This window comes from Maniola jurtina, chromosome 4 (assembly GCF_905333055.1).
Source record: "Maniola jurtina chromosome 4, ilManJurt1.1, whole genome shotgun sequence".
Classification (NCBI taxonomy): Eukaryota; Metazoa; Arthropoda; class Insecta; order Lepidoptera; family Nymphalidae; genus Maniola; species Maniola jurtina.
In genome coordinates, this window is record NC_060032.1 from 8,074,751 (window position 1) to 8,089,242 (window position 14,492).

Here is a 14,492-nt window from a genome sequence, read left to right on the forward strand (position 1 = left end):
TACAAAAACGAAATTTGGGGTAACAGGAACATATAGGTAAGGTCAGAGGTGCTAAACTTTTTCTGGTATTAAATGAACGTATTAAAAACTAGCTTTCCGCCCGCGACTTCGTCCGCGTTTTGGTTATATCGCGCTTGGCACAATTTTTCAAAACATGAACCCCCTTTAGTATCCCGTGATCGGTTAAAATGAAGCCTATGCCCCTAGCCCCGGGTGTCAAGCTACCTACCTTCCAAATTTCTTAAGATAGGTTCAGTGGTTTAGGCGTGGAAACGCAACAGACAGACAGACAGACAGACATACAGACAGACAGACAGACAGACAGACAGACAGAAAGACAGACTTTCGCATTTATAATATTGGTCGGAATAGTTGGGATAGAAATGTATTCTAAAAACAGATATGGTTTTAGTGAATTTCTTTACTTAATAACAATTTAAAAAATTAACTCGTAAGAAACAAAACAAACTTCTAACAATTTTGAACTTTTCTCACTTTGGCCTATACGCGTAATTGTAAACAACAATGTATCACAACAAAAATACTGTCACAAACAATAACATTCGTAGTGAAATATAAACTATAACATAATGTTTTGAAATATAACTATAACATAATGTTTTGAGGCTGCATAACCTGACAAAGCGCCACTTTTAACGGCCCTAACTGCTTCTAATAGTTTTTCTTTCGGGTAAGAACTTCTATCGGTCTTTTTTTCGTAAGCTCGAGGCATTTTGCTTTTTCTGTAACAAATAAACAGTTAAACAAATCATGGCTATTTACGGAACGTGTTATACCGGCTGACTTTTTAAGTCCTGGCCAAAATTTGTAGGATAAACCTTAACCTTTTGTATTGGACCAACTTTCGTACTCGAAAAAAAAAAAGTTTACTAAGTATTTCATACATTTTGGTCACAGCTGATCGATACTTTTGTATGCAACAGCTGACTTTTTATTTAGAAAAAGTTGTTCATATTCATAGGTAGGTTTATCCTACAAATCTTGGCCAGTACTTAAAAGTCAGCCGGTATTTTAGTGGATTTTAAAAATGTTTGTTACCCCCTGAAACCGGGAAAGAGGAACATATGTTTCTCTTAACCTAGTACAGCCGTTCCTCTTTCCCAGCTTGCCATTTTGAAGGTTATGTTTTTATTGACATCGAAAAAGCACTAAAAACACACACTACAAACAATACAATACGTAGAAAATAAAGATTAAACGTAATAATTACACTTACCATAGCAATCAACCGCAAAACTGATGTTTTTAATATTTTAATAACACAAACAAGGAACGCCGCTAGGTCTAGGTTTTTTTAGTTTGACAACTGCTTTTTTTTTCTCTCTTTTACTCGCTTATCTGCCGTGTTGTAGCGCCATGTATCCAAGAATATATGAACTACGCCTAATACTGTTATATCAACGTAGTGACCATAGAGCTCGCCGTTATAGTTTTCTTTTTACTAGTTACAGTTTCTCTTCCCCCCGCGTCCCTCTTACCCCACCTGACCTTATAAAAATTAATAAAAAATTGTAGTGTATCTTTTGATACAACTAAAACCCGACTACTCTTTTTAGAAACACTACCTACTACGTTAAACTACAACTACTTATACTAATATTATAAAGAGCTAAAGTTTGAAGAAAATAATCTCTGGAACTACTGAACCGATTTTAGAAATTCTTACACCAGTAGAAGCTACATTATTCCTGAGTGACATAGCCTATATTTTATTTTCAAAAAATTAGAGATACCTATGAAAATTGTGATAAGTTATCTGGAACTATACGATGTGACCTTTTATAATTATTTGACTAGTTCATCCGTCTTCTTATCTACATCGTCCGCGTGGACTAGGTACCAAATTTCAAGCCCATATTCTATATTTACTCTTTTGAATATTAATCAAACTCGATGTAATTTTATAGACACGTTTTAGAAACTAATATTCAATTTGTTTGCCAGTTTTCTGTAAAAAAAAACTAGTTTTAAAATTATACAAGCTAAAGATTTATATGTAAATTATTGAGATTGTGTAACTTTGAAACTGAATATTTTAACGGAAATCTGGAACGCCACAGACATAGATGCTATTTCCTAGAACGTAGCTACAAAACTTCATTGAGTTTGTTTGGTTAGTATTCAAATGAGAACCAAACAACGTTTGTTTGGAGCGCACTACGAATAAACCCCTTTTAATATATTTTTCTTTATTATTCTTTTTGACGTACTTTTGTTTATCGCTTTAACATGGATATAAACATTGATATGGGAGGAATCTACTGTATCTAACGATATAACTTAAGGCACGTGGAACGCTAAGATGCAGTCATTGATACCTCCTTTATCAAAATTGAATGGACAGTCTGACAATTATTATACCCAAACCGAAAAACTGACAAACATACTAAACCAGACAATCTACTAAACTGCTGAACTCGTAAGTCTCATAGTCGGGTAAAAAGATTAGTAATCATATAAACCACGACTTTATAAATCCCAACTTTTCTGTCATTTTAAAATACAAATCAGAACTAGTGGAAGTCGGTAGAAGTTGTTTTAACTTTTATGAACTATTTTTCAAAGCTGCTGAAATGAAAATCGTATTAACTTCAGAGCCGTAGCGTATTTGGGTAACACTAATGGGTTCCATTTTAACGTTTTTAGACCATCCTCTTTATGAGCCCTTCATTTTGTAATAAGCTCATTCATTCACTCGTTCGTGTAAAATGAGCGAAATTTCCCATTAACATCGCTCGAAGTTAGGAATAGGAAATATTTAGCTATAAATAATACAGATTATTATCGCCCCCGCCCGTAGCGAATATAAAATTAAATTATAGCGACGCGTTCCTAAAAATTACCTTCGTTCAAAATTTTAATTAAACAGTCAGCCCGCGGTACGTATGTGGTAAGTATATTAGCAGAACAAAGAGTACGTCGATTAATGAGGTTTTTTAGCTCGTTTGTATAAACGGCGAACAGCGTAACTTCCTCCCAATTACTACTGTAGAAAATAAGTTTAAACTCGCATGTTGTAACTTTGCTTTGTGTTTGCTTCTATGGCGCGGCGGTGGTGTAGCAAATTGAAGTACCTACGTACGGTACGAAACACAATTGGATTTGAGAATTCCATAATTTAAAATAGCGGCAATCATATTATTTTGACCAAGTTCATACGCGCGCATTTAGTATGACGTCCTGCAATATAGTTTCCGTCCGTTGTATTTGTCTTATAAGTAATTTCATTACATCAGCCTTTATGCCACACATAAGCAGCGCTGCTGGACATAGGCCTTTACTGTCTTATAAGTTGTAATATAAATCTGTACCGCTTTAAGAATTCATAACAAAGAAAAAATTATAAAACGAAAACATAAAGAAACATTATTAATAATTCTAAGATATTAGTTTCTAGAATATGTCTGCAAAATTTCATGGACTTTGGTTGCTTAATATTCAAATGAAATTGGAACTGCGATTGTATGAAGCGAGTGACGGAGAGAGCCCTGTTAAAACTGGAATAAAATATGAAGTGAAATTTGGCAAGAAGAAGCCAGAGATACTTAAGTTTGCAGTTTGCAGCAAATACTACTTTGTAACAACTACAGAGTTGCCAAGTGTTACAGATAAATGAAACATCTTATAACCGAAAACATTTGAAGAAGCCATGGTTCCATAGGTTATTGTACTAAGATTGATTTCATTTGAAAATTTCGTTAATAAAGCTAATTCTGTCGTACTCAATTGCTAAATGACAGGACTAATTATATTGCTATCCGTCATAATACTCCCTGCGTAAAATGATTGCATCAGATATAAGTACATATGCCTAAACCTGCCGCAGCCGATTTAGTTTAGAGATTCTTTGCAACAGAATTAGCTACATGATTTACTTATTCAATATGTATTATTTGTTCAATAATATTTGTTTATTGGATCGATTGTATCAGTTTTAATACATAATTATTAATCGCAATCACCAAGGAACAAAAAAAAAGCATTATTTCCCCAGAGGATTTCTTGCTATAAAATGAAAATGAGTAATCAAATCTACCTGTACCTTTTCTCGGTTTGGCTACTAAACCTTCCAGTGCAGTCGAACCGTGGCTGACTCAAAATTTCCCACGGGCTCTCGGAATATTAAGCCATGTTCGTCGTAAGAGTTAATGAACACGTTCGTTTTGACCACAAGAGTGGGAGTATTCATTTATTCTGTGGTTTTCATATCAGAGTAATGAAACGTAAAGTGACTGTTAGTATTTGCGACAACCCGCCCATATTATAGGGCTGCCAATTTAAGTTATTGAATCTGCTCAATCATTCTAAATGAAAATCGTTGACCTGCAATATCCATAGACAAAGTTTTTTGTTTGCTAAAAGTTTTCAAAACATTTAAAAGAAGCAGATAAACAGCGACACCTAAAGATTTTAATTTTAACTCAGCTTGGAAAATGCTGCAATTTGTAACAACATAGTCAGTCTCAGGGGTCTCAGGAGCTTATGACAACCAAAACTTGCATCGGAGATTTTTTAATCAGTCAAAGATCACTTATTTAGAACGTCACATTTGTAGAAAAACGCTATCTAAGTTTGCGTACCACAATATAAAAAATAATCGATTCAGGATAAAATATAATAATGCACATAACGTAGTTGTGAATCAAATAATAAGTAGCTGTTCTATTTAATAAATATTTTGTTAGCTTGTGAAGGCGCGGTTTGAGGTTGGTATAGATTGTATAAATAGAATATTATACAAATCTACACCTTACTGCAATCTTTTGTGCTGAAACAAAATATAATTTTAGTCATAAATAACCTAAGTACTTAATATTATTTCCTTCCATCTACATTGATAACAATTTTAGCGCGTAGGAAGAAACGTGAAGCTTTTGTTAGGTATATAGAATGGCTTCTGCTTCCATATTTAGACCCACGTGAATTTAAACTTTTAGAACGCTTATTTACGCGTGTTAAGAATTCTCTATGAGTATTTATAACTATCTGATTACGACGATTTCGCGTAGATTTAGGGATTGAACCTGAATTTCAGTATAAGAACTAAAAAGTATCATACTATCTTCGTCATCTCTGAGATTTGATCCGCTCATCGCACCGATTCACGGGTTGAATCCTAAAAATGTTACAAACAGACACACTGTCGCAATTATTATATGAATTTATTATATTAACTACAGTCATGCATTAACTTATATTTAAACAATCGCGTCCACTTGGAATGGCAATAGGAATGCTGGTTGAATTTTGCACTAAACTTAGCTGATTCTTTGTGAAAGTAACGAGGCAACCCTTTGATAACCGTAGAGGCAATTAACCGTGGCTTTACGTTGCTTTTCAAAAAACTTGTGACCAATCTCTCAGACTCAATGTCTACACGATATTATAAAGGGGTAAAGTTTGTTTTGGATGTATGACGTAAGTAATCTCCGGAACAAATTATCGATTCTGAAAATTCTTTCATCGATAGATAGCTACATTATTCCCGAGTGCAATTACTACCCAACACTACTTATATTGTAAATGCGAAAGTGTGTTTGTTTGTTAGTTTGTTGGTATAGTGGTTTATTGGTTTGTCCTTCAATCACGCTTCAACGGAGCAAGGAAAAGGTGAATTTTTTGCATAAATATAGCTAGGACTAAGTACTTACATACATATAATACTACCAAATACCTAAGACCTACCCATAATACTACCTAGTACCTAAGTACTTATCTATAACTAGGACTAGGAGAGTACCTAAAATAGGCTACTTTTGTCCCAGAAAATTAAAGAGTACCTACGGGATATTTTAAAAATCTAAATCCACGCGGATGAAGTCGTTGGGCATCCATCTAGTAGGCTGTAAATATGACGGAGTCATAACAAAAAAATAGTGCCTACTAAGTAAAGAATCTTAAATCAGTTATTTATAAAATATTCATTAAAAGATCGTGGTCAGAGGCACGTAGAGATGCTTAGTCGCTAAGCCACCAGTCCGGTTATAATACTCGTATTTTCTATGTGCAAACAAAGAATTATTCATGCTATCCTGTGCATGGCTTAAGATAAACCCACCTTATCCGTCATGCGGAAATAAGATTTTATAATACTCGTAGGTACCATCGGTCGTAATCTATAATGGCTAAGGTATTAACGTACCTACAGCTCAAACCGTTGGGTCTAGATACTTGTGATTTTGATGTAGGTTCTTTGCCTGTTTTCATTATAATAATATAGACCCCCTACAGAGAAAGGATTTTGAAATATGGAGGACTTTAAATTCCTAAATTTTCTCTGGTCTAGTCTGGTAGGAGGCATCGGCCGTGGCTAGTTACCATCTTACTGGCAAAACCAGTGCCTCAAAGCGATTTAGCGTTCTGATACAATGCCGCGTAGAGAGTAGAAACTCAACAGGAATTTCATGAAATCCGGCATAAGTAGGTTATGTCATATCCATCCCAACCTAGCCCGCTTTCATCTTAGACTGCATCATCACTTACCACCAAGTGAGATTACAGTCAAGGTCTAACTTGTATTGGAATTAAATAAAAATACATATGTATTATTAAGAAAAGCAGTGAAAAGTGTAAGTTCTCGGTAAAACCCCGATTTCACACATGGATTTGAATACGTAAATTTTATTTTTGATGATAGTACAGTGGGAATTCATGACATGCAAGGAGGCTATTACCACAGTATAAAAATGAATATAGCGAGGCGCTACACAATTTCCTCCGCGATATTTCCCACATATATTCGCGCTTATTTTACGGAATGCTACTATTATGTTAAGCTTTACAAACATTCGGTAAAAGCGGGTTTTACAGAATGTTCTAGGAAATAGTACGATTTCCGTGGAAACCACCGGGAAACTGCGCTTCAGAGCTTAATATAAATTTATATCAGACATGGAGTATTAGTACTAACTTGTACATTCATATTTTATAGGTATAACATCTTTTTAATGGTCTCTTCCTTTAACATAAACCGGGAAATATGTCAGAATAAAATAAAGACTGACTCTTAAATTATAATTATTTTATAGGAATCGAGAGACTCTGATCGTCAATAACTAAGAAAAGACGCATTTATTTTCAGGTCAAATGGAAACGTGGCAAGAAACTTGGCAAGCGTAGACATCATTTAAGTTCAGTCTACACTTTGCATCTTGCAACAGGGTTGTCCAAAATCCTAACGAAAAGCATTCACAGCAATAATTATAATAACATCATCAATTAAAAATAAACTTTTTTTCAAAACAAACTTTTATTTAAAACATGTATTCAAACGAATATGTCAAGACAAATCCAACGTCCAGACAAGTTCTACATTTCCCTCGGTCACTAAATAAAACCTAATATAAAACCAAATATAAAAATAAATAAACATCGATAACCGGGTGCCGTGACCCGTCTTATTAATTACTAGCTGATGCCCGTGACTTCGTCCGTGTGGATTTAAGTTTTTAATAATCCCCTGGGAACTCTTTGATTTTTTGGGATAAAAAGTAGCATATGCCACTCCCCAGGTCTTTAACCCATGCATAAAAACATGACGATCGGTTGCTCCGTTGCGACGTGATTGAAGGATAAACAAACACACACTTTCGCATTTACAATAAGGGTAGTAACATGGATAGTGATAATAAGACGAGGAGTTTCTTTTTTTCTTTTGACAGCCCTAACCAGGGATATCCAACCAATTTAAGTTATTGAATTCTATTCAGCTATTGTAGATGTTTAAAGGTGAGTTGTTCACCTGCGATTTGCACAAATTGAGCTAGTTCATTGGCACGAACTGCGCAAAACGGTGGCTGGCGCGAAAATCTATTCCATAAAGCAGTGCTAACACAGCCAGTTAAGTAAATTGCTAATGTTTGTGGTGAACCAGTGCCAGGCGCAAAGTAGAACTTTCCTTAGCTGTCGTGGCACTTCGTACGACGCCTTCTGCATTGATCACCTATTGATATAAGTATAATAAAATTGTAATGATAATAATCAAGACCGAAATTTGGCAGCTTCCGATGTTCTGCATATTTTTAGATGCGTCTTCTAAAAGTTCCAAGGTCCAGTGGTTGTTATTAGATGATCAACGTTACCATATACGTAATGGTTTCGTATTTGCAAACCTCTGAGTCAGAGATGACAAAGTACGTTTTTCGTCGAAAACATCTAACTGTGGATGTTTTTTTTTTCGAAAATACTAATCAGAGGTTTTTTTTTATTACTGATATAGAGCCCAAAACAGTATTTCTTTGTCTGTTATTCGGTCTGTCTGCATGTGTGCGGATCAAACTGAAACTACTGAATGATACTCATAGCTGACCTTGGGTTAGCATTTAGGAAAGTTTTGTTCTGAAAAATTACTGGGTTCTTTCAGGATAAAAAATGAAAATTTTTAGCGATATTACTTCATAATTTCGTCAAATCTGAACTAATTTTGATAATTTTCTTTTTTTTTTAAAGGTTGGACCCATATAAATTTAGTAACAGGTACAATTCCGGTAAAAAAATGTTTGTATCTTAACTTCTCAGTGCAATTCAATACTGGTTTCATTACTATTTTAAACCTTTTACTAAGAAGGTGTTTATTATTGTAATATATTTAACGCAAGGCTGTGTTAAACTCGGTTGGGTCAATAGTCATTTATTTACACAAGTACCTATGCCTATTGTTTTTCGTCGTTCGTTATCTGATAAAACTAAAATGGGCTGTCGCTAATGATGGCCTTTGTTTCTTTTTCCACACTACTTCGATCCTATTGAGAAAGTTATATCATATGATTTGATAGGCCCGAAATAAGGACGCTCGAAACGAGGCTGGTGCTTGAAGATAAAAGGCAATTTCGCGATAGTGAAAGTCCGTGCCTTATCTGCCTATATCTTGCCTATTTTGCCTGTAACAGTAATAGGTGAAAAAATTTTTCTCACCTATTACTGTTACAGATAAAATATACTAAAACACAAAAAGTTATCAAAACGCGTTTCAAGCACATTTTCGAAATCACGTTTCAAAGATAAAGCATCAATAGACAGGCCAATTGTTAACAATTCATAGATACAAAATATAACAAATTCCAGAGGAAGTACTAACTGAACTGTGAGTAAAAAAATATAGTCGTACTCTAAATGCGAAAATGTATTTGTCTGTTTGTCAGCTACCTTTTCACGGCCGATTATTTTAACTGATTTTGACGGGTACAAAGATAGCTTGTATCCGGGGGACGGACGTAGGTTAATTTTTTGCGGAAAATCATAAAGTTCCCAGGAGTTATTTATAACCCTAAATCCGCGTGGACGAAATCGTGGATATCATCTATATCTATACATATAATAAAATTGTAGAAAAGTAGTGTCTGTACAATGGAAATATATAAAAAAAAAGTAGCAGGGGTTGTTATTATATCGATGCCGAACCCGAAATTGTAATTAATTTTTTTTGTCTGTTTATCTGTTTGTCTGTGTTTTTGTGCACGCTAATATCAGAAACGGCTTATTCGATTTAGATACGGTTTTCACTAATATATTGTAGTAAGCTTCACTTAACATTTAGTGTTTATTTCATGTCAATCGGTTCATAAATAAAAAAGTTATGTCAATTTAAAGAATCACGGCGAACATTTTTAACGTACAGAGTATTCCACGCGAACGAAGTCGCGGGCACAGCTAGTCCACGATATATATAGATATTATAGGCTATTTTGTATGCTGGAAAATCAAAAAGTTCCCACAGGATTTATAAAAAAAACCTTAATCCATGCGGACGTAGCTACTCACGGGCATCAACTAGTAAATTATAATTTCAACGCTATGAAAGAAATATTATACCTAAGCTACCGCAGTAGCTGCAAGATAATAATGTAACTTTTAGTACCCGCGGGCACAAAACGCAAGCACATAGTAGTGTAATATCACGAGCCAATAAGTTACCGAGGCACACGGAAACTCTGAAGTTTTGCAATATTTGACTATTGTGTCTCTCATTCGAAAAAAAGTAAGCGAAGTTTCGCAATACGTACAGATACGAACTGTTATAAGAAGGTTGGCTGTTTGTTGTATTATGTAAGTGGTCTGTTTATCTATAAGGAACGAGGTTATGTTGTTGATATTATTGATAGAAATGTAATGGAAGTTTTAGGTTGGTTTATTCTTTCGGGCAACAATATTATGACTCTATTACCTATATGTAGAATATGTAGTGAATGCTTACTTTACATATGATCAATTCAGTCTGAACATTTCAATACAATTTTCTACTAGTATAAATATTTTATGAGCAAGTACGAATTTTTCCAAAATATAAAATAAGTCTTTTTTAAGACTTTACAAGTATTATATTCTCCACTTATACTTTAATAGAGAGCCATGCTATAGCCTTCACAGAGTCCCGCTAAGGCCTACGATTCATATTCTGATGAACTTATATTATAATGCTTGGATCGTACCGTAAAAAAATGTAAATAATAACTCAAAATTTTAAAAACCCCCGACACAAAAACCTCTATAAGCTATTATAGCTAAGAACACTCTCGATCAAGCCACCTTTCAAACAAAAAAAACTAAATTAAAATCCTTTCATTCGTTTAGGAGCGACGATGCCACAGACAGATACACAGATACACACGTCAAACTTATAACACCCCTCTTTTTGGGTCGGGGGTTAAAAACATTGTCTAACTTCATTAAACGCTCAGAGAGCTTTATAAAGTTCTGTTCACAAAGGGTGTCCAAATGGTACCTTATTACTAAGCTGTGAGCCTCCACTGACGATCTCTCTGTCCATCCGTCAGTTCCTCTGTCTGTCAGCGGGCTGTGTCTCATGAACCATAATATTATTAGGTAGAGAGTAGAAATTTTAAGTTTTTTAGATGCCGAATTCAAAATGACGCCCGTGCAAAACTGTACGTGTAGAATTGTAGATGATACTATAAAAATAACAAAGTAAACTAATATTAACCTAAGCCGCGGCCGCAAACGAAGCTACAGTAGGTATTTTTTCCTCAGTTCGTTAACTTCATTAGCTTCACTTTGTTCTGTCCCTATACCTATATCCCCAATCTCAGTAAACATTGACCACCAATGTGTTTAATTATGGCGTCGTCTATGCTCTGTTTGTTTGTATGCGTCACCTTTGGGAGTTTACATAAAGCTTATAATTTCGCCTCTCTCTTGTATCAGCTCCGCAGGTTTGGACTTTGAAAGGTTTCGACTACATTTTAATTAAACTGTTTTTGCCTCGCTTGAGCAAGTACTGGGATGATGAAATGGTAGTCAAAATAATTGTTTGTTAGTCCCGAACATAACTTTTGTCGTCAGAACAACATCAGCTGTTATTGTACCCCAATTTTTTTGCCTCGCGAAACATTGCTTGGCGTGGCTGGTATGGGCTGACTCAACTGAGACAAAAACGTATCCCTCTTCTGAGGCAGCACGTCTATATCAACCACGTTGACGCACAAAGCAAGTTTGCCGCAGTAGGTTCCTACCCATTATTTATTAATAACGATAAAGGTTATAATAGGATAAGGGTAAAGGTACATTTTAATTACTAGGTTGACCGTGTTTGTGCACCTTATACCTATTACAAAGTGTTAGATAATGTCCGTAACATCCCGGCAAGCTTAGATTAGGATCGATGTGTAAACGTACCAAAAAATAATAAGCCTCATAGTGTGACACTCGTGGGAGATAATGAGGACTTACAGAATTCGATTTGAACTCACATGTAACAACCCTGCAAGCAGCTGATCGTGGAAATGAACTCGTAAAAGACTTCTGTGAACTCGAAGGACCGTTTGCACGTTTGTCAAGTAACAGAGACAACGAATAAATCTAGAGCACCAATTATTTGCTTAACATGAGTACTCATTTTGTCATGTTATACGATTTATCAAACATGGTGTATAAAGTAAACCATAATTTACTTCAAGTAGAGTTCAAGTAAAATTTTCCAACTCGAAGTTTATCATTCTAATCGTTCTCTTTACCCTTTTCTTTCAGAGAGGAGAGATCTTTATTCAGTAGTGAGCTGGCCTAGATCAAAATGATTAGAGTGAGATGAGAGTTTTCCGCCAGTAGAGTTCAATAAAAACTCTGAAAAATCACTGTTAGTTTGTGAAAACTAACAATATTAAATCAATTTTAGATTAAATAGAAGCTAGATTGAATACAATGCTAACATTGGCAGTTAAGAGAACGTGATTAAATTTCTCGAACGTGGTTCACCATTCTGTTAGAGTATCAATTACGCTTGAGCTTCCGAAAACAATCAAAGATCGATTCAAAGATAGACTTTTTATTTCAAAAGCTTACCCCCGGCCCCGTTATTAAATTGGTACGACACGTACGTTGTAACTTAAAAGCCAATTAGAGGGAGCAGTGATTAATATTTAAGTGGTAAGTACTGATAATAATTACTAACAATACCACTCAGGATTTCCTATTTACCATAATAACACTATACTTAGTTATTTTAGACATGACTCACTCGTGATAGGTACTCTTTTATTTACTAAATTAAATATATACTTAAAACGCACATAACCCCGAAAAGTTAGAATACGTACCCAGGATCAAACCCGAGACTTCGTAATTTCTAAATATGTACAGAAAAATATACCTAACGTGAAATAATTATAAAACAAGCTAAACAGGTCTCTGAAATACGATAGAAACTCTTTCCCTCTTTAAATGAACAGCTTTTGAAAAATTTCAAGAGCAATTAATCGTTAGCGCAATGCTGAAATTGGATTCGAGTTCTCGATTAACAACAACAAACAACCTGTAGTTAACAGAAAAGTTTTAATAGACCACTAGTCCATTAATACACATCGTTAACAGCGTTTCAATTGTGAACTTTACCTATAATGTTTTTTTGGGATGACCATTCCTGAGTGAAGCGAAAATTTAAAGGGACTCAAACATCAAACAAACAACAAAGTCATATGAGCCGCGTATTAGTGCACCTCTTACGCATTTTAGCGGAAAGCTACCTACCTAATTGTTTAGGTACCTACCCTACAAGTAAGCAAACTAAGGAAAACTAAATAAAATAATGTATAACATAAAAGTTTTGAAATAGCACGTGTTCATATATATTCTTAATACACGACGTGTACCTAGTTAACAAAACAAAACAGTTTGTTAGCCTGTATGTTTCAAATAGATATAGCCTATTTCAGTAGCCAATATGAATATAAACAGAATATGTGATACAAATGTTTAATTTCATGGTTCAGCGCAAACAAACTCAATTTCAGAGGTTTATGAACCCACATCACACGTTTACGCAGCGTTCTCTATACCTACCTATCTATCACTCTAAAAATACGTTTTACTCCTTTTTTATGACAATATCAAATTCAATTATTTTTGATCAGATTTTACGATAAACTTTTCGTAAAATAAGTTTCAAGGAGTAAGAGAGTTAAACGTAAACGCCATCTTGCTTGAAAGGCACAGATTTCTAGTAGACTTGGATGAAGCGAACCTTCGAACGAGCCACGCATGCACTATGCAGGAAAACAGCAATAGGTACGTACCTACGCACCACTATTACACAATACTACTACTACAGTCAACGCACAATGTCACTTTGACACCGAAGCATCCTCAGGAGATTTTGGCTTTACATGTTACAATAAGCAACGTGATATTTAAATTATTTTGTCTTGCGGATTATTTTAATACTAGCTTATGCCCGCGACTTCTTCCGCGTGGACAAAACACAAAAGTACAAATTTCAAACCCCTATTTTATCCCCATAGGGGTTGAATTTTCAAAACTCCTTTCTTAGCGGATGTCTACGTCATAATAGCTACTTATCTGCATTCCAAAGGTCAACCTGTAGAGTAGTTTGAACTGTGCGTTGATAGATCAGTTAGTCAGTCAGTTAGCTTTTCCTTTTATATATTTAAATCTACAAAAGGAAAAGGTGACTGGATGCTTAGTGATTAATATAAACTTAGGTATTTTGTGTTTAAGTTTAAAATAATGTGTAAATTAGTACCTCTCTTTTCAAGTGTTTCTTTATATAGTTTACTAACGAGCTTCATTATGTTGAACCAGTGCTCCGGCCAGAGCTGCAGCAATCTGAAACAAAATAAATGAGATACCTTTGTAATTATACAAACGAGACGACGAAAGACGAAACTGCTTTGTATTAATATTACCCTACCTTTCAAATTTAAAAATCACAAGGTAGGTAAAAAAATATTATTCACAAAAAAGCACAACTCGTCCTCCTTGCCAGGTTGAGACTATATTTTACTCTCTAAGGACTAGAGGACTCTAGTAACATGACAACTACCTGGGTTTGGTACGTACAATGTACATAGATATTTAATTAGCAAATATTGTAGTCCACGACTCAGGAGCCTGTACTGAACAACGTTACATAAAACGTAGATCTGTACATACTAACATCGCGAATTCGAGTTTGAATGAAAACCAACATGATTTCTATAACTTACACAAAAATTTGCCTATCT

General features: G+C 34.8%; 2 protein-coding genes across 3 annotated transcripts in view; one reads left to right on the forward strand and one right to left on the reverse strand.

Moving 5' to 3' along the window:
* LOC123864435 (pseudouridine-metabolizing bifunctional protein C1861.05) overlaps window positions 1-14,492 on the forward strand; it is a 154,060-nt gene that overhangs the window by 75,946 nt on the left and 63,622 nt on the right. The window lies entirely within an intron of this gene.
* LOC123864438 (CD82 antigen-like) overlaps window positions 1-14,492 on the reverse strand; it is a 78,345-nt gene that overhangs the window by 37,514 nt on the left and 26,339 nt on the right. The window contains exon 2 of one of the 2 annotated variants that reach the window (XM_045904858.1): window positions 14,012-14,094. The exons of the other annotated variant lie outside the window; for it this stretch is intronic. The gene's annotated coding sequence lies outside the window, so the exon portion shown is untranslated. The remainder of the gene's footprint in view (window positions 1-14,011; window positions 14,095-14,492) is intronic. 2 annotated transcript variants of the gene reach the window in all.